This window comes from Stigmatopora nigra, chromosome 15 (assembly GCF_051989575.1).
Source record: "Stigmatopora nigra isolate UIUO_SnigA chromosome 15, RoL_Snig_1.1, whole genome shotgun sequence".
Lineage (NCBI taxonomy): Eukaryota > Metazoa > Chordata > Actinopteri > Syngnathiformes > Syngnathidae > Stigmatopora > Stigmatopora nigra.
In genome coordinates this window covers 9,746,131-9,766,267 of record NC_135522.1, presented here as the reverse complement: position 1 = coordinate 9,766,267, position 20,137 = coordinate 9,746,131, and the positions used below count along the sequence as shown (strand labels likewise).

Here is a 20,137-nt window from a genome sequence, read left to right as displayed (position 1 = left end):
AAAGTAAATATTTTTTGTGTTTTTTTATTTGTCAGATTTATGGTGCAATGTCCATTACTAAAACAAAAGATTATCAAAAAAAAAAACTAAGCATCTTGTGCTCTCTTTTCCTGCAAATGTGCCCTTTATGCACTGTTTATTTTTAAGTGATTTCCTCATTAAAACATTAACTTGCTCACCCTGTGCCAGCTTCATTACATCTTAATGTAATTTGCACATTATTCCAGAAGTCAGCCGAGGAGACAATTCTCGTTTGGTTGCAAAGCAGAAAGGAACCACGGATATCATAAATCAGAATTGATTAATTAAAATAATAAAAGAATCCCCACAGGAAAGATGATGGTGTTCACTCTTATTTATTCACTTTCTGTGGTGCTGGCTTTTTATTCATATACAATAAGTGTACTTAGATAATATTCTTATTCAGGGCACCTTTTTATACTAATCTTTTTTTTTTTTTTGTCTCGGGGCTCCAACTGTGAGCCATATTCCGTATTAAGCACAAAAAAAGGAAGCATTATATTGGTATCATCAACAGGCCAATCACGAACATTCTCAGGGAGTAGAATAAAATTTATTTTTGACTGCAGGACACATAATTACTTAGTGGTCCTGTGAATTTGGACACAAAAAAATCTCCAGTTCTGCTTTGTTAAATCTTTTAATTCCATGTTATTACAGCAGTTTTCTGAACCACATACTGTATTGTGACACAAATTGCATGCTACTAAATAATCATGGATATGGACCTGTTGTTATAAAATGTATTTAATGTTAACATGGTATTTTAGGCACATTAATTACTCAAATAAAGGTGCATATATAGCTTTGTGAAAGAGATATTGTAAATGCATTATACAGTAATGGTCCGACAGAATGGAAGCTGTAATAAAGTCATCTTAATGGATTTGAAGTTAGTGTACATCGATTCTCTTGCTGCTGATGTCCCATGCCGCCATGAGTTGTTAGCCTTATTAGGTGCGCATTTGTGACTGCAGTGGAGAAGTTATTACATTACAGAAGACTCAGGAGCTTTAGTTCCACCCACATGGACTGTTAAGATGAACTCAAGCAAACTTTATTTTCAGTGGATGTCAGAAAGAGTGGCTTTGCCTTGAAATCCTGCTTTATCCACTTGCAAATGGCAGCAGAAGACGTGATGGAAGCACTAGAATCTTTAAAGCGGTATGGTAACAAATGCTGCATCATTCATGAACGCTTCAAGAAATACATCTTGGGAAGAACAGCTTTTTCGATGCAGTTCGTCCTCATGAATATGAGATTTAGAAAGATTAAGATGCAGATATAGACAGTCTCTATAAGGCAAGTTATGCATAACCTACGTCAGATGTTGAAAGTGTTGAAAATATCACTTAATTTAACATCTTCAGTGGCATTTATGACGCTAGTCGCACAATCATATGGCTCTTTTCATCCTTCTGCTGTGGATTTACATGAGTTTATCACTCATTTGGTTTACATCAGATGGATTAGGCACCTAGCTCTGTCAACGGCAGCCAATGAGTTAAATACTAACCTCCAGACTACTAAGGGACTATGTGGTAACCTCATTCGGAGTCTGCAGAAGGTCCCCAACTTGTGGACTTCATGTGTGTGGCTCCATTTTTTTTACCTAGTTCTACAATGTCTTGTTTGTCTTGTGTCTGTCTTGCTACAGCAACCAATACATTTCCTGAATATGGAATGAAATAAAGTTCTAACCTAACATAACCCAGTAATTTTGATTTTATTTTTACTAATGTTGACCTTGCAAGTCATAACTGCTCATGACAAGAACACAACTGTTTTTGTTGATGTTTGTTTTTTAATATTTGCGATTGGTTGGCAACCAATTCCCACGATTGGCTAGGATCGGCTTCAGCGCCATCACGAGTCTTGTGACAATAAGTGCTATGGAAGATGAATGAATGAACTTTGAACATATGAAACTCCAAATTGTCTGTAAGTGTAAATGTGTGTGGACAGTTGTTTGTCTATAAGTGTTCTGCGATTGGTTGGCCACCAGTTCAGGCTGTTAGCTGCGATAGGATCCAGCACCCCTGGACCCTCATGAACATTAACACTTCAGATGATGGATGAATGACTGCATGAATTTTTCTAGAGACTTTTTTTAAAAATTTTGCTTTGCTTTCTGCCAGCAGTTATCTAGAACTCAAGCGCTAACATCTAATCATGTTCATGTAAAAATAATCAATGTTTTCACGCCGCTGTGATATTGAAAGTAACTTTTTTATTTAATGTCAATTTTTCACATAACTTGTTTTCTAATTTTGCTTTCTGCCAGCGTGCACTTAAAACTCAAACTTTAACATAGTCAGGTTGATGCCAAAAAAATATTCCAATGTTTTCACACCATACAAACACAGACATGAATGGTATAAGAAACCTCAGAAAAGACTTATTTTCCAAGTTGTTAAAATTGTTGTGATTGAATTGCACTTATTTGTCCAGTTTATTGTCCTGACCAGGAAGAGAATTAAGTCAGTATTGCTTTGAGGCAAGCATCTCATCACCACCGGGTTTTAATTTCACTTCACTGCCTTCACTTTCTTCCTCATGCATTTACGCTTGGCTCACTACAGATAGAACAGTGCTGTGTTAATGTGGCTCTAACAGCTCCAGGCCGACGCTTCATCCTGCTCATCTCTTTGCTTATATTTTGCACGCTTTCCGTGCTCATACACTGGTCCGGTCATTGTAACTGTGCGATCAGAAAAATCAACCACTTTCCATAGACCTCTGTAACCTGTGATGCTAACTCCAATTTCTTAGCGTTAATATGCATAAGCTTCCATAATTGTGTGTGGTAGCACCAGTCAAAGTACAACCTAGTGTGCCAAACTATTCTCACTAAAACTCTTGTTTCATGTTTTGGTTGATCACTCGTTCAAAGCATGTTTCCTGGGAGGCTGGATAACACTAATGAGCGTTGGCATGAGTTGGGAGACATGTATTAGGTCCCGAAACACTCCATCCACATCTTCTTCATTGTTGCCAAATTGGGCAGATTCTCTCCCACTCACTCGAGCTAGTTTCAAAGATTTAGGGTAGGAGAGAAATGCACTGGGCAGCTTGGTGAAATTTGGGCTAATTTGAACAAAACTAAGCCATTTCAGAGGGAAGGAACCCTAACCCTACACCTTGAAGCTCCGTTAGTTGCTTACATCAGCATCTTCACTCCAGTTATGATGTATTGAAACTACTGAACTGCCATTGGTCTTGGAACTAATGTTACATGTGTTATGTAACACAATGAAACTACTCTTTTGCTGTCATGCATTACATATTTCAAACTATAACGGTGCTATAGTAACTGTTTAAGCGTTACCCATTATCTGTACTTATGAATGCACGTGAGAAATGAGCAAACATGATTGCTTTTTAGTCAAATGAACCCCACAAGCACCCTCGCATCGTCCTCAAACCTCACTGGTCCCAATAGCATAGCTTCCAGGGAATGTTTGAGAGCACATCTGCACTGACATTACAGTAATATTCGTTCAATTTAATTTAATACTGTCAATGGCAGCCAATGAGTTAACAAGGAAGTGACCTGAAAGTACCTAAAAGTTAATAGGAGATGCCCCTTGTGAGAGCCCATGCGATTACTCTAGACTAGAGACTGCAATTTTGAGCTTTTGTGTTTATTGAACTGAAAATAATCCAATAGGTTTAACCTTTTAGAGGAAAAAAAATACATATTCAATTCTGCTTAACGGTGAAAAAGCAATGATTCCAACCTTATGTGACCCTGTGTTGACTTAGTTGTTTCTTTTGTCTGGTTTTACTTTGTAATCAGAACGTCTTTCCTTGAATGGGATGTTATGCATGCTGTTTTTTTTTTATTGAAGTGATTGAAGTTATTGGCTCGAGAATATTTTTGCAATCTGGCAAACCTGATCTCTGTCCTCTTTATGCCACACAGTGACTGAAACCACACTTTGAGGCTATCAGTAGTGTTTGGTGTGATGAAAAATCCTGACGTGGAATGAGGGGGGACAGGTGAGGCAGGTGATTTCAAAGGCACAGAAAAGGGTGAGTTGAATGCTGAGGGGGATGGACAAGGGGGGTAATTGGAAAAGGCAAGTGATGCTAGAAAGGAGGAAGTGTGTTGGAAAGACTAATGACAAAAACGACAAAATCCTAATGATAGGAATGTGAGCCTTGCCAGCTGACTTCGGGCACCAGGTGGGGGGGGACACCCTGACCCATTCTCATACTGAAGAGTGATTTAGGGTGTTCAACCAGCCTACATGGATGTTTTTGGGATGTGTGAGGAAACTGAAGTACCCAGAAAAACCCACACAAGCCTAAGACGTACATGTAAACTTGAATCCTCGACCCTAGAACTGTGAGGCCAATATGTTAACCACCCGTCCATTTATTTATTCTAATTTTACTAAATACCACAATAAATCAATATAAATATCTTAAGAAATATATATCAAAAAGTGTTGTGGAAATAGATTAAAATAATAATGAAAAAAATTGAAAATATACATTGAAAAAATCCAACTAAAATTGAAAGAAACTCAAATGGAAAAATATATTTAAAAAAAATAATAGATTAAATAAAATCTTATAAATAAATGAATATTTTTTACAAATATAACTTTGGAAATAAAATACTACTATTGAAATAATATTTTTTTGAAATAATTTCCTCTATTTACTTTTATTTATTTTTTAATAGGTTTTATTGAGGGGATTTTCTCCTTTACTGTCAAAAAGCATTGGATGACATTCATGGGTACTACTGGAAAAAAACCCACATATAAAACCATGCAAATTCTGAGAAGTTCATATGGTGATCCATAGGTAATTTGCATTCAATTTAGGCTTCTTGACCATTTTAAAAATCCTAACTCCAGAGCCTCATTTTAGATAGAGGCAATGCTCAATTCCCAAAAGTACAATATTAATGCAAAAGGAGAGAAAACATGTTTGCAGCCAACCACAAACAACTGAGAGGCAGCCTTTTTTATGAGAAGGAATTTTCAATTTTCTTTCTGACAGATTGAAACGTGGTTCAGTTCAAGCACATGTTTTGCTTTGCCTCCTTCATTTTCTCATTTTGTCTTCCTTGATTCCTTTCCTTCTCTATCATTACATCTTCCTGTTTTTCCATCTCTTTTTCTCTGTCAAGGTGACAACTATTTTTTTCCACCTTTCTTACCAAGAGAAAGACATATCTTGATTTGTCTTAGCTGGCCTCCGTCCATTTCTTTCATCAAGGTCTTGATTGTTTTGTTCATTTTGTCAACTTGCCAATCTCCATTCAGGTGAAATGAGCAAAATTGGATACCACTACATGTGGCCAATATGTGTTTCAATTAGCTTCAGTGTCCATTGTATTTAAGCAAATATAACCAACCATATTTCTTGAACCCAATATCTGACCATTTCTTTAACAAATACTGTAATTTTTGGATTAAAAAGTGTGGGAAAGGATTTGGACCAGTGAAAAAAAATGGTAGCAGAATTGCAACTTTTTAAGTAAAAAATCTCAATTCTGCCATGTGAGCATTCGGACTTCAAAACATACATATTCCACACAGATGGACATGACCTGGATTCGAACCCAGATCCCAGAGCTGTGATGCTAACACACTAGCCAGTCACTCAGTTTTTTTTAATAAATGGATTAAATGAACTGGACTAAAGCCCCTGAATATTCAATTTCTTATAGCTCTAAAGCAATGTTTATTTTAGATTTTTTTATATATATATATATTCTTAGATTTTACAACATGATTTTATAACTAAAAAGACAGAAAATTGCAATAAAAAATGACAATTGTTGATTTAAAAGGGGGGAAAATCAGGAAATGTAATATACATCTCTACTCTTCATTTTAATTTGATCCTAAAAACAGAAAGTCGGCACTCATGATTTACTTTCTCGGGCCACATAAAATGATGCGCTGGGCCAGATTTGACCCCCGGGCCACCACTTTGACACATGTACTTTAGATCAATCAAAAGTCAAATTCACAAAAACTGTAGTATAATTTTAATGAAGGTATAAAGGCTTATTTTTTATCTTATATCATGTCAGTACTTGTTTCATGGGCATATTTCTGACGCAGTACAAGAAATATTTAAGGCATTTTTCCCAGTACAGGAGTAAATATCATCCTCTGTCCTAATGTCCGTTCCCTTTAATTGTTTTTTTTCTTTGTAGTAATTTCTTTTCACCCAATTGGATAAGCTTGTCTCCTTCCTGTTGAAGCTTCCTTTGCAACCCAAATTAACACCCTCATATATCTCCCTGCCTCTGCACCATTTACTCACTCCCACAAAAACACCTCCCTCTTTGTCTTCTACTTCTTCTCATCTCCAGCTCACGATCTGTTCATTTCTCACACTCATTTATTGTTAGCAAAACACATTTATGTTTCATCATTCCTCATTCAACTGGAACATTTTAGATTCTCTATTCCAAGGATGTCAAACTCACCGTCGTCGGAGGGCTATTATATATCAACTAAGGCTTATAAATATTTAACTGTGAATACCATTGACAATGCCACATGTCCATTCCAACTGGAGTGTTAAACAAATGAATTGGATTGATCAATTTTGACACTTGATCAATTGTTTCTAAGCCGTTTTACCTCAAAATCTTTCTAATATTCTTTTATGTATTAAAGCCTTTTAACAGAAATGTTTACAATTTATTTTAATACCAAAAAAGGAAGGCGAGTAAAGACAATATATATATATTTGTTACTTAAATGTTTTTATCGAAAAAGGAGGACATAAAATCAATGTTCAGATTTTTTTTAAAATTTATCATATCTATATTTTATTTATAAAAAAAATATAAAGAGGGGGGAAAACATTTATTTATTTTTTATATTTTAAAGGAAAAAACATTCACTGATTGCTTAGCTACAGAAGTTTAATAAAAATTCATTTTCACTGCAATTGGCTGGCTTTGATAGACTTCAACGTTACAAAAGATGAAAATGCTCCAGTGCTAACGTGACCTTCGTGAAAATAAGTGGTAGGAAAATGAATGAATGAACACATTAATTTTATTTTTGCAAGAACCATGAAGTCAATGCACATGATTTACTGATGCGGGCTACTCAAAATGATCTGGTGGTTTGATGCCCGTGCCCTATTCCCTCACCTATAAATCCTTAAACCCATATTTTTAATCCTATCTTTCTTCTCTCTCTTATCTTCCTCTCTCCATTGGTGTTTCCCTCCTCCCTCCAATGGGAACATTTGGCATTACAGACAGCCTCTTATAGCCCAGGTGCACTGGATTGAATGATGACCACAGAAGAATACAGAAAGAGGATGAGAGAGAGTGTGTGAGAGAGAGAGAGAAAGAGTGTGTGTGTGAGAGAGAGAGAGAGAGAGAGAAAGAGTGTGTGTGTGAGAGAGAGAGAGAGAGAGAGAGAGAGAGAGAGAGAGAGAGAGAGAGAGAGAGAGAGAGAGAGAGAGAGAGAAGGAGAGAAAGAGAATGAGAGAGAGAGAGTGAGAGAGTTTGAGAGAGTGAGAGAGAGAAGAAAAGAGAGTGAGAGAGAAAGAGAGAGATTGAGAGAAGGAGAGAAAGAGAATGAGAGAGAGAGTGAAAGAGAGAGTTTGAGAGAGTGAGAGAGAGAGATGGAAAGAGAGTGAGAGAGAAAGAGAGAGATTGAGAGAGTGAGAGAGAGAAGGAAAGAGAGAGATTGAGAGAGAGTGAGAGATTGAGAGAGAGTGAGAGAGTGAGAGAGAGAGAAGGAAAGAGAGAGGGTGAGAGGTGAGAGAGAGAGAGAGAGAGAGAGAGAGAAGGAAAGAGAGAGGGTGAGAGGTGAGAGAGAGAGAGAAGTAAAGAGAGGGTGAGAGGTGAGAGAGAGAGAAGGAAAGAGAGAGGGTGAGAGGTGAGAGAGAGAGAGAAAAAAATGCAATTATTGATTTAAAAAGGGGAAATCAGGAAATATAATATACATCTATAGTCTTATAGATCCTATCATTTGAATTTGATTCTAAAACAGAAAGTCGGCACTCATGATTTACTTTCACAGGCCGCACAAAATGAGGCGACGGGCCAGATTTGGCCCCTGGGCCACCACTTTGACAACGGAGGCCTATACTAATAAGCCATTCTGAGGTACAAAAAGTCCAAAAGGGATATTTCCAACCACAAAGCATCACTCACAAGTCTGCCGAATCAGGGGAATGAACCAATGTCCAAGTGCTGATTCAGCGAGCGTTCGGCGTGAAAGCGCTCGGCGTCATTAACGTAACCCAACCTTGGACGAGAAGGGGAAACTAAATATGAATGGATTGAATATATAATCCGTGACTTTCGGGATGACCTTTAGGAATCACCTCTGGGCATCACAGTATGCAGAACACAATGTGCAAACTACCACCGAGCAAAAATGGCACCAAGTTCAGAGCGTTCAGTGTGCGTGCATAGAACAATGTTCCAATGTGCAAAGCCAGCTATCACCTAGAATCCCTTGGCAAGTATGGGTGAATTTGATCTGAGCAAAAGCAGCAAGTGATGACTGCAAAGGGTGTCCCCACTCATCTGCAGTGTTCTTTGCAATTTGCTGCATCAACACATTTGAGCTACTCTAAATGATGCACTTGACTTTGACCTCTTCCTTGTGATCAGTCGGTAGGCTGCATCTCATCTACTTTTTTAACTTCGCAATACAAAGACAGGCCCAAAAACTGACAGAATATTAATGTATATTTCTGACAGAATAACCCCTAACAATTAGTCTAAAAAGTCACCAAAACTTTCATAGTGCAAAAATTACAATTAATGCTATTAACATTGCACATGATGCTTGGAAGGTTTGCCATGGGTATTTTTGTTTTAATTATTACACTTAACCCTTTCAATGAAGGTGATCAAAAGTCCAAAAGTTGACAATTAAGACATTTAACACTATATAGAGATGACTATTTGTGGTTTTGAAGAATTCTATAACTTTTAACACTTTTAACACTGACTATTCTATGTCATTTCTTTCCCATTAAGACATTTGACACTTTCTTGGGTACATATGAAGAATTAAACTTAAAATGTTATTAATTCATTCATGTTCCTAACCGCTTAACCTCATAAGGGGACGAGGGTGCCAGAGCCTATCCCAACAAAATCTGGGCACAATGCAGTTGACACCCTGAATTGGTGGCCAGCCAATCAGAGTACGAGGAGATGCACAGCCATTCATGCTCACACTCATACCTAGGGGCAATTTAGAGTGTCCAATCAGCCTACCATTCATGTCTTTGGAATGTGGAAGGAAACATGAGCATCCAGAGAAAACCCACGAAGGCCCGGGGAGAACATGCAAACTCCATACAGGTGGACTGACCTGGATTCGAATCCAAGACCCCAGAACTGTGAAGCCGATGCACTCACCACTCATCCACTGAAGCATTTAAAATATTACTTAACCCTTTAAAGGCAATAGCACCACTGTGTTTATCATCATATAAATCATCAGTAATGTAATTGTTGTTTAAGCTGCAATGCAGGGTGTGCATTTAAGTGTATGTGTGCACCTCCCTCTTCTGAAAATGCCGCAGTCTTTGTCATGCCTGACTGCCAGACAAAGTGATGCAGTGGCTTGTGTATTTTTCTTTACTCATTACGTCAATTTAAGTTGCTGAATAAGATAGTTGATAATGAAACATGCTAAAGCCAAATTGTGAATTTTTTAAAAAGCCAATGTAAGATTGATGGGTAAAAATGGTATTGCAACCAGGAAAAAACCTTTGAAGAGTTTACCATCGTTATTCACTTTGGGTTTTCAGATAAAAGTTTCACATTCTACTTTTTGGGTGAATTGTACCTCATCTACTTTCTGTATCACAAATACTTATAATAATGTTTACATACATTTCTTTTCATTACAATTTTTGTAGATATTCATATTTTTTGGGGCAATTCAGGAACGTTCCAGCTTTGCTGTTTATAATAAATTCGGTGCCATGCAATCGCTGTGCGTCCTTTGAGCGGAGCATAAATCTAAATGACTTTTTGGTCAGTATTTTTTGTCCCTTTCATTCATTTATCGTTTCCTCTTCACAACTGTCCTATTCAGTTCCCAATGCATTCTCCTTTTCTCCATATATCTAGTATAGCCTCTTTGTCCACTTGTGTGTGAATGGAGCAGCATCATCACCTCATTACATCCTTCCTTTATACTTGGCGGACCACATTCGCCAACAGGCCTACTGCATTAACGCCTACCATAATAAAGAAAAGGAAAACACGATTTGTATTCGAGACCACATCTCAGACTGAAGGAGTGAGATATTAAGTTGGAGACGAACGAGGGAAGGTTTGTTAAAGTCACAATTTAAATGACAGGGTGATGTTGCTAGACATAAAGGCATTTGAAAATTTAGATTTGTCAAGAGCAAGTCTGTAAGCAGTAATTAAGAAATCTTCAGCTGTAACTTGGCTTACCTGAATGTAAAACTAAAGACATTCCAAATTTCTATCATAGGTTTACACACATATATATATATGTATATGTGAATACGTGTATGTGTATATGTGTATATATATGTATGTAATGTGTATGTGTATGTGTATATATATATATATATATATATATATATATATATATATATATATATATATATATATATATATATATATATATATATATATATATATATATATATATATATATATATATATATATATATATATATATATATATATATATATATATATATATATATATATATATATATATATATATATATATATATATATATATATATATATATATATACATATATATACACATATACACATACACATACACATTACATACATATATATACACATATACACATACACATTACATACATATATATACACATATACACATACACATTACATACATATATATATACACATATACACATACACATACACATTACATACATATATATACACATATACACATACACGTATTCACATATATATATATATATATATATATATATATATATATATATATATATATATATATATATATGTATGTATATATATATATATATATATATATATATATATATATATATATATATATATATATAGATATATATATATATATATATATATATATATATATATATATATATATATATATATATATATATATATATATATATATATATATATATATATATATATATATATATATATATATATATATATATATATATATATATATATATATATATATATATATATATATATATATATATATATATATATATATATATATATATATATATATATATATATATATATAGAATTGTCCTGTGTTATGAATATAAAAATGTACATATATCAACATTTTACACAACAAAAACGTCTACTAACTCGTTGGCTGCCGAGTCATGATATTTTGGGAGGTATCCAGAGGTTCCCAGTTTTCTTCCTTTTACTGTCTACTACATAAGCACCCTGCTACTACTATACACAGTGCCGCTGAAATTCCTGCCAAGTACAGAATATATTGAAACATGATTGCTAAGGTCTGTCTGTGTATATATTATACGTAAATATCAGCGGATTAAGACTGTTCATTTCTACTTCCCATGACTGCAGTGTACACATTGCTCTATTAACATTTATAGTGGGACACTGTTTGCTCATGTGCGTGAGTATCCAAATGAATGAGCAGAAGCAAACCTTACATTAGGGCAATTGGATAGACAAGTGTGTGTTGACATTGTATCTTCAAACCCCCAATGATGGCGGCAGCAGCAGATGAAAGCCTTTCTGCACTGATCTCCTGCAGCGTTGTCAGTGTTTGGACGGGTGTGCGTAATGTAAGAGCACTGACCTTGCAGCAGAAAGCAGTTCACTCTCCGATGCTTATAAACAAAGACACGCACATAACACACTTCCGTGTTCAATTTGAACCTTCGTCCATGCCGGCGTTCAAGTTCCGCCTTGGGCCTACTGCCTTTTTTACAAAGCAAGGAAAAGAAGATGCAAAGTGGGCTCCAGAAAGGGGGTCACGAACTCCATAGTACATACAACCACTTAGAACTGTGACCATTCATAAAGCCACAAAAGATGCAGTGACTGGAATTGGGCTATAGCTGGAGGTGAACAGTGAATAGATGTACACACACGCCTTAAGGTACTTCTTTAAAGTAGTATAACTGTACCAATTCAGGGCTTGGTGGCTAGCATTTGGTTCTACGGCCTTCTGTGGTGACAGTGTCATTGCCCGTAAACTGTGATGTTTTTGCTAAAATAAAATTGATATAAAATTGACATAGTCCAAAAATATATAAGAATATTTACTGCTTTTAAATTAAATAAAATGAGTCATTGATGGTGAAGGGTCGAGAACCTTTTTGACAAAGAGAGCCATAAACAATTCATATTTTCTAATGTTATTCCTTGAGAGCCATACTCCAAATTTAAAAGTCAAAATACACATAAATGGGTACCTTTGTTTTTAGTAATTTTGGCACTTTTAAAGAGGAAAACAACATTGACAACATTCTTATGCAATTGCCAATGATAGTATGCATTCCAGAAGAGTCTAATGCAAATTAAAAAATGCATTATTTCAGCTCTGTCACCAGCGGTTTGCTTATTTTTAGCTCACATGTTAGCGGAGAGCCAGATGCACCCATCAAAAGAGCCACATGTGACTCTCGAGCTCTCTGGTGTAGTGGTTCATTCGCCTGACTATGGTGTGGGCAGCATAGAATTGATTCCCACTCAATGGTGGTGTAATTGTGACTTTCAATGGTTCTCTATTACTACGTCTATTTCACCTTATAATGCGGTGTGCCCCATATTTGGAAACCGTTTTAAAATACTCCAGAACACTTTATATTCCGGAAAATACAGTAATTATTTGGGTTGACCAACACGATGGCACTCTGAAAGAAACAATCACTATCTTGTACTTTTTTGTAAAATTAACAAAAACAACAAAAGCAACAAAAAGTACCAAATGGTTTGTGTTTGACATCAGAGCTTCATTACTTTTTAAAACACTGCCAAAGAAAGTTCAGGTAAAGGAGTGCAAATGAGTGCAGTGAAACTTTTGCATTCTTTGATCAAAAGAGCTTTGATCACTGATCAGAATTCTGCATGATCAAAGTATTTCTTTTCATCTCAACTGTTTGGACACATCATAAAACCATCACTGTTGGTCTTCAGTTATGGATAGAATTCCACCAAAGACGATGATGAAGGGCAAGTTAACATAAAACCAACTCTTGTGACACCTTGAATTTTTTGAACGCCCCAAAAGATACAGATTTGGAGTGAAATATAGTCCCACAAAATTATCATACAAACATGAGGTGCTAAGGCACAAACGTCAACATAGACAACAATCGATTTAGTACCTAACATCCTCACAGTGGTCGTGGGGGTGATGGAGCCTATCCGAAACAACTAGGCTTGGTTGAACACTCTAAATTGCCCATAGGAATGAGAGTGAGCGTGAATGGTTGTCCATCTTCTTGTGCCCTGCAATTGGATGGATTTGATTCAGGGTGTCCTACACCTGGTACCCATAGTTGGCTGGGATAGGCTCCAGCTTCCCCTGCAACCTTTGTGAGGATAAGAAGTTTGGAAAATGAATGAAGGAATATTCCAAAATGGTGCTGGTTTGAAGATTTTAGTTCCCAATTGATTGTCCTGTGGAGATAAATCCAGTTTTCATTTGAACTTTGTCAAAATGTCTTTCTTCAGGCTTTGATAACAGCAGCAAGTAGATGATCTATCTGGCAATTCTAAAAGGTGCCGCTTGATTTGATATGGATTATGGATTAAATGAAATCAAGTGTTAAAGGGATGAAGGTCAGATAAAAGCAGTGAAAGGACGTTGACGTTGCACAGATGCATGAAGCGGATGAGAGTATAAAGTCAGAGGGAGAATTGATAGAAATTGTTCACTCCTAATGCTTGTTTTGCTGGGCCATGTTTAGTCTAATCTCGGTATTTGAGATCAGCTGCCATTCACACTCTTGATTATTCAATAGTGTGGTATGGCTCACAGCGTATTTGTCCAAGTTGAATCTTTTCAGATTACTATCTTGCAAAGTGAGGGCACAATCATCCCTTTGCACAATTACACTTATGTTTTACAGACAAATTAAAATGCCATTAAAAATGTTAATAACATTTGCCTAAATTGAAGTTATTGAAGGGTTTGTTTATTTTTTATGACCCCTTATAAAGTTTTATGCATTTTTATAGTCATAGTTATAGCATTATGTTAGTAAAGAAAGAAAAAGCAAAGTCAGACTTATAAATGTTGATTTAATTACATTTGTTGGTTAACTAACTGTCTTACACACTAATTTATTCGTTATTTTATCTATTTAAAAAATAGCATGAATCTATATATTTATATATATGCAAAAAATACAGTTCACCAGCAATGATGGTTCTTAAAGGCTTCTACAAAAGAGGTCATACCTTTAATTTTTCTTTCCTTAAAATGAAGAGCAGGCTCTAAATTAAGAAAATTCTCAATCCATTTCACTCGCACTCCATTCCCATCTGACCGTGGCTTTGGTAATGATCTCATTTAAGAGGTCATGGCTTTTCTAATTAGAAATGACTTGAGTCTCTTTGTGCTTGGCTAACCGTGGTGTCAATCTAAACTTAATATCAACTTTTGGTCTTCTTGTCACTGGTGTTTTTGAAAGTACCTTCCAGAATAAAATAAATAGAATGGAATTAATGGTTAATGGTTGTCCGTCTCCTTGTGCCCTGCGATTGGTTGGCTACCGATTCTGGGTGTCCCCTGCCTGGTACCTGTAGTTAAGGGTCCAGCATAGGGATAGGCTTCAGTACCCACGTAATCAGAAATTTAATTAATTAAATTAAACACCGGTTACCCTTGTTAGGGCGGTGGGGTGCTGGAGCCAATCCCATCTTACATTGGGCGAAAGACAGCTCTACACCTCTTAAATACCACACTATCAGTGACTGAATGAAAATATACATTTGATAATGTTTCACTGCAATTAACCATTGACAGGGATAGACTACCATTCCATTTTGACTGGCAGGGCTAGAAGTGACTAAACAATTAAATACTGACAAAGAATTCTTTTTTACTTTCACTTTTTGACCTAAGTCCAATCATATGAAAATGATGTGATTGGACAAGATTTCTAGCATATATAATAAATACTTATCAGATCAATTACGTAAATGAAAGTGGATAAGTACATCATCACTTCAAATGATCTTTAGTAGTGCACTAATGTGTTGCGGTACAATGGTCAGGACTTACTGCTTTAGACCAATGAACATAATAGCCATATGCGGTAGATTTGACACAACTCAACTCTGACAGTGATGTAATTAATATATGAAATAAAATACTTTAATAATTATTAATTATAAGGAAAAAACAGCATCATCTGCTGGAAATATCTAGTACGTGAAAGACATACAAGAATTCATACTGGTAAAGCCACCTCAGATCCTACATTCTATTCCAAATCATATGAAAAGTTCTGTCTTTTTGTCAAGATACTTTTGTTAACATTGGCCAAACAACATCCTGTTCCATCCCCCCTTCGTAATATCTTATTAATGGGTAGAAATATTGTGCCGCAGGTTCCACTCAGATACACAGTAATCTCATTCTACCAGCATCTGTTTGGTAAACATACAATTATTAGGGCCAAATTGGTCATGTCAGGCCCATTTTTCACTGATTAAGGTGAATATCAGCCAGCCTGTCAAAGCTTTTCCACATTTCATCTGCCACAGACAATAAAGCTCTCTATTTGACCTTGACTAAAAAATACACAAAGAATAATTACAAAGTTTGGGGTATTATGACTGCCAGTTAGATTTTAGCAAAAGATCAGTCGAGTTTATATCAATGTGACTATCCAATTATATGTTTATGTTAGATTGATCAGGCCCAAAAAAATGAAAGCCCAAGCGTTCAAATGCAATTAATTATAAGGCAGTGCTGGGCTCCCAATTCAATTTCTGCCTTCTCAGCAAAAGAAAATATATTGTCTTTCATTTTTATTCTCTTATCATCTCGTTTTAATTAACGTCCTTTAACAAGTGCCCTGAACACGGGGTTAATTGTGCTTTTTCATGACAAAATCTGCACAACTGCAAATTTTAACTTGCCGACCCCTGTTTTGTAGTTAGGAACTTTAAATTTAATTATGAAAGGGGGGAAAAGCAGCAAAAGCATAGCAACAGTGTGACCTTGTGTTTGCATGTCAAAGCATATTGTGAAATTGGCAATATTTAGGTGAAGTGAGGATAGATAGGGTTGTTGTAATAGAAAAAGATAAGAACCCTCATCATGAATTCATTAGCTGCCATTGACTGCAGCCAATGAGTTAATTGTATTCTGCCTTTTAAAACAATTGACATCCAAATCATAAGTACACCGCGAAAAAATCTAAACCATCAAAACAATGTGTCTAATTTCTATTCATTCATTTATTTTCTTTACTGCTTATCCTAACAAGAGTCAGTGGGGGTAGTTAGCATCTTATTTGAGTGTTTAATCAGCCTACGGTGCATGTTTTTGTGACGTGGGAAGAAATCAGAATACCAGGAAAAAAAACCCACATAAGCCAGGGGAGAACATGCAAACTCTCCCCAAGAAGGCAGATGCCCTAACCACATTTTTGGTAAAAGATATAGTATTCTACCATTCGTTTTTTATTCTGCTTTTCCTCAAAAGGGGATGAGGGTGCTAGAGCCAATCCCAGCCAACTATTGGCAGTAGGTGGGGGACACCCTGGATTGTTTGCCAACCAATGGCAGACCATAAAAAAAAATTGTATCACACTTGTCCTAACTCAAATTCCATGAAAGTATAATTTTCGTAAGGTATAAAACTTATTTTAAGGCATTTTTAATTTGTTCTATCTGATTTTTTATACTTGTTATAAATGTAACTTTTATTTATTTATTTATTTATTTTTTAATGCCCAACCTGTTCTGATGAGTAGCTTTAAAACAGAGGAATGTAAGTTTGTTTTACTGCCTGAACAGTTATAATGTGCCATATGGGAGTTTGGTGTATACTCCCATTGTGGTTGTTTATTTTTGTATTTTTTTCAGCTAAGTTAAGTTTACTCATTCATAGCCTAACATGGCTGTGAATGCTCATGTTTCACTGCAATTCATGGCAGTAGATGTACGATTCTCCCCTCCCAATCAAAATGTAACGAACATCTTGCGGCATCAATTGCACTCAGTCATAATCAAATGGAATAAAAAGGAGTTCTTAGTCCTACAAAACAGTCCCCTTTACTCATAATATCGCATACATAGTTCTCGCCCCACCACCTTACCGGATTACCAGCAGTTAAAGTGACACATCTTAAATGTTCACCACCGGTTTGCCATTCGATATCAGTCAGGTGGAATAGATGTTACAATGTCCACACAGGATTTCCTGGGGAATTCTGTAATTTAACAAGCTCTGTGGAGTGTGAAATGCCATATATGATATGGTGCTGCCTGGGGGTAGGAGTACTCTCTGTTGTGACAGCGAGACATGAAGAGGGACAGAGAGGCTCAAATAGTTGAAAACAGGCTTGGAATAGTGCCACACGGGTTCCACGGACGTTCTTCTTGTCACTCTTGTGTGGAAATGTAGCAGACTTGAAGTTTGACCTATGTCAGTAGTCCAGGTGTTTATGCTGCCACTGAAGTTATTTTGACTGTATATGCCCAGCCTCATCCAATTAAAGGTTTTGAGTGACAGCAGGGAAGTGACAAGAGTGCTAGGTCTGTGATTTGATATATGACCTCTGACATGTTTACCCCTGACATCAATGTTATATGTCTTATACTATCATATTGTAGTAACAGGGATTTAAATGTAAAGTAAATGCATATGTATAACATTTGGAATACAATTTATCATTAACCCTTTTTTTAAAGTCCAATTTTAAGAAAAATAAAGGGCAATCATTTTGAAAAAGTGTAAGTTTAACTACTTTTTTTCACTTCTCTGTTCAATAATACCAAAGTATTATGCGAGAATCTGGAAATAACTACCATGTTTTTTTTAGATTATGTACTGCATTTTCTTTTTTTCTCAGCTTTGAGCCCTGCGGCTTATTTTACAGTGCGTCTTACATATGGATTTTACAGGATGCATGACTTTGGTTGTGAATATCCATTAACAGAGAATGAGGCTATATCCCCTGTGTTTTCCATTCCATTAACTTTTTAAAATGTATTTATTTATTTTACATTTGGAGGAGTATTTAGAAGGGCAAATGGTATGTGTGGTCAATTGTTGGAGTCCTGATTTTTGTTTGTTTGTTTTAATTCTTACTGAAAAGAATGACATTTTATGCAAAAATAATAATAAAAGTAATAGCTGCGAGTGATTGGGAGATTGCACACAGTCTTCTGTCATATTAGCATATCAATAAGATTATTTAAATGTGATTTTCCTACATAATTTAAATGTTTTTCAAATTACTTTTAGTAGTTATACAGTACTTTTTGGTTTACAGATGTACTATTGTTGCGGACTAAATTCATTTTGCGTACCCAGTTATTTAATAAAATATTGTTGGCAGACTACACCCTAGACTGGTCGCCAACATTTGAATAAAGTCAAGTTGTCAATAAGATATCCAACTCCACTGCCATGTATTAGTAGTGAATTAAGTTATATGAAGTGTGAATGTTCTTGTTAATACATTATTTAGTTTGAAGAAAAAATTGTGTTTTTCCTTAAGCATAATTCTTGGTACTCTGTCGAAAATTGAAAACCCTTTCCAATGAGATATATATGTATTTTTTTAACTCTTACCCATTTTCATTTAATTATTTTTGTAAATAATATAAAAAGCTTTGCATAAATGGCGTTTCTTAGTGTAACAGTCATGTTCCTGCACCACAAAGCATGGGAAAAAAACTTGAAATGTTTCCTTCAATAAATACTGCTCAAATGCCTCTGCATCACTCTCATCCTCTCTCTGGATAAAAGTACTAATCCACATGAGAACATAGTATTTGCAGTATTTTTTTGCCCTTCAGCACACAGCTGTTCTCTGTGAAGGACATTTTTTTCAGAGGAATAACTGATGAATATGACAATGTTATTCTACACCAGCTGATCAACTCTTTTTTAAAGCGGTAATAAAAGCAGGTTGAATCTGGTGAAGTCTCATTACAACCTAAATATACTCTATATACTGTACTTAGTAATGACATGAACCAATTAATTCCACAGTGTTGTCCATGATTATAATGTGTACAGCATGTGTAGGTAACAAAAAACATTGTATGCTTTGAAGCCTCACCAGCAATTGTAAAGGAATTTAATGAATTTCCCTCCTGACTCACAAAAACACACACACACAATGACTCACAACTTTCAGAGAACCAATCACCATTGCCAGTTTTAAGCTCCTGTTTGTGAATGGGATTTTGGCTTTTTTCAAAGCATGCGCAAAGCATTTGGAGAACCTAATACAATCCTGTTATATTTCTATTTTTGATCAGGACCAAATATTTGATTAAGTTGAAATTAAATGATGACTTACAGTATATAACATTTTATTGATTTTTTGTTTTAACTGCCCGCATAAGTGGCATAGCTAGATTTTGACCTTTAATGAACAAATTGCCTCATCATCCTCAACTTAAGTCCTCCCGGAATCGGACATCTATCTCCGTCATTGACACACACAATGAGCAATGTACTATCACATAATATCCCTTTTACAGCCATACTTGAGACCACAACCAGTGTATTTTTTAGTTTTATTCATTTTTATTTCATTATTTGAGTGAGCTTAATGATTTTTAAAAAATCTTATATGATTTTTTTTGACGATCTGAAGGGTCCAAAGGAAAAAAAGTTTATTTTTATTTTTTTTATATGAACAAACATAGCCGCTTCCCTAATAAGGGTTAAAGGTCTTAAGGTTCAGCTTCTGAATAGCTGTTCATTATAATGACATCTGTTCCTAAAAGTGTTTAAAAAAATCTTCACTCTCCAGTTTTAGCCATACACTTCACCCTGATGCGATATATATATGCATATATATATATATATATATATATATATATATATATATATATATATATATATATATATATATATATATATATATATATATATAT

At 35.4% G+C, this 20,137-nt stretch overlaps 1 protein-coding gene across 1 annotated transcript in view; it reads right to left on the bottom strand.

The window, feature by feature from the left end:
* Positions 1-20,137, bottom strand: part of pvalb6 (parvalbumin 6) — a 33,562-nt gene that overhangs the window by 12,940 nt on the left and 485 nt on the right. The window lies entirely within an intron of this gene.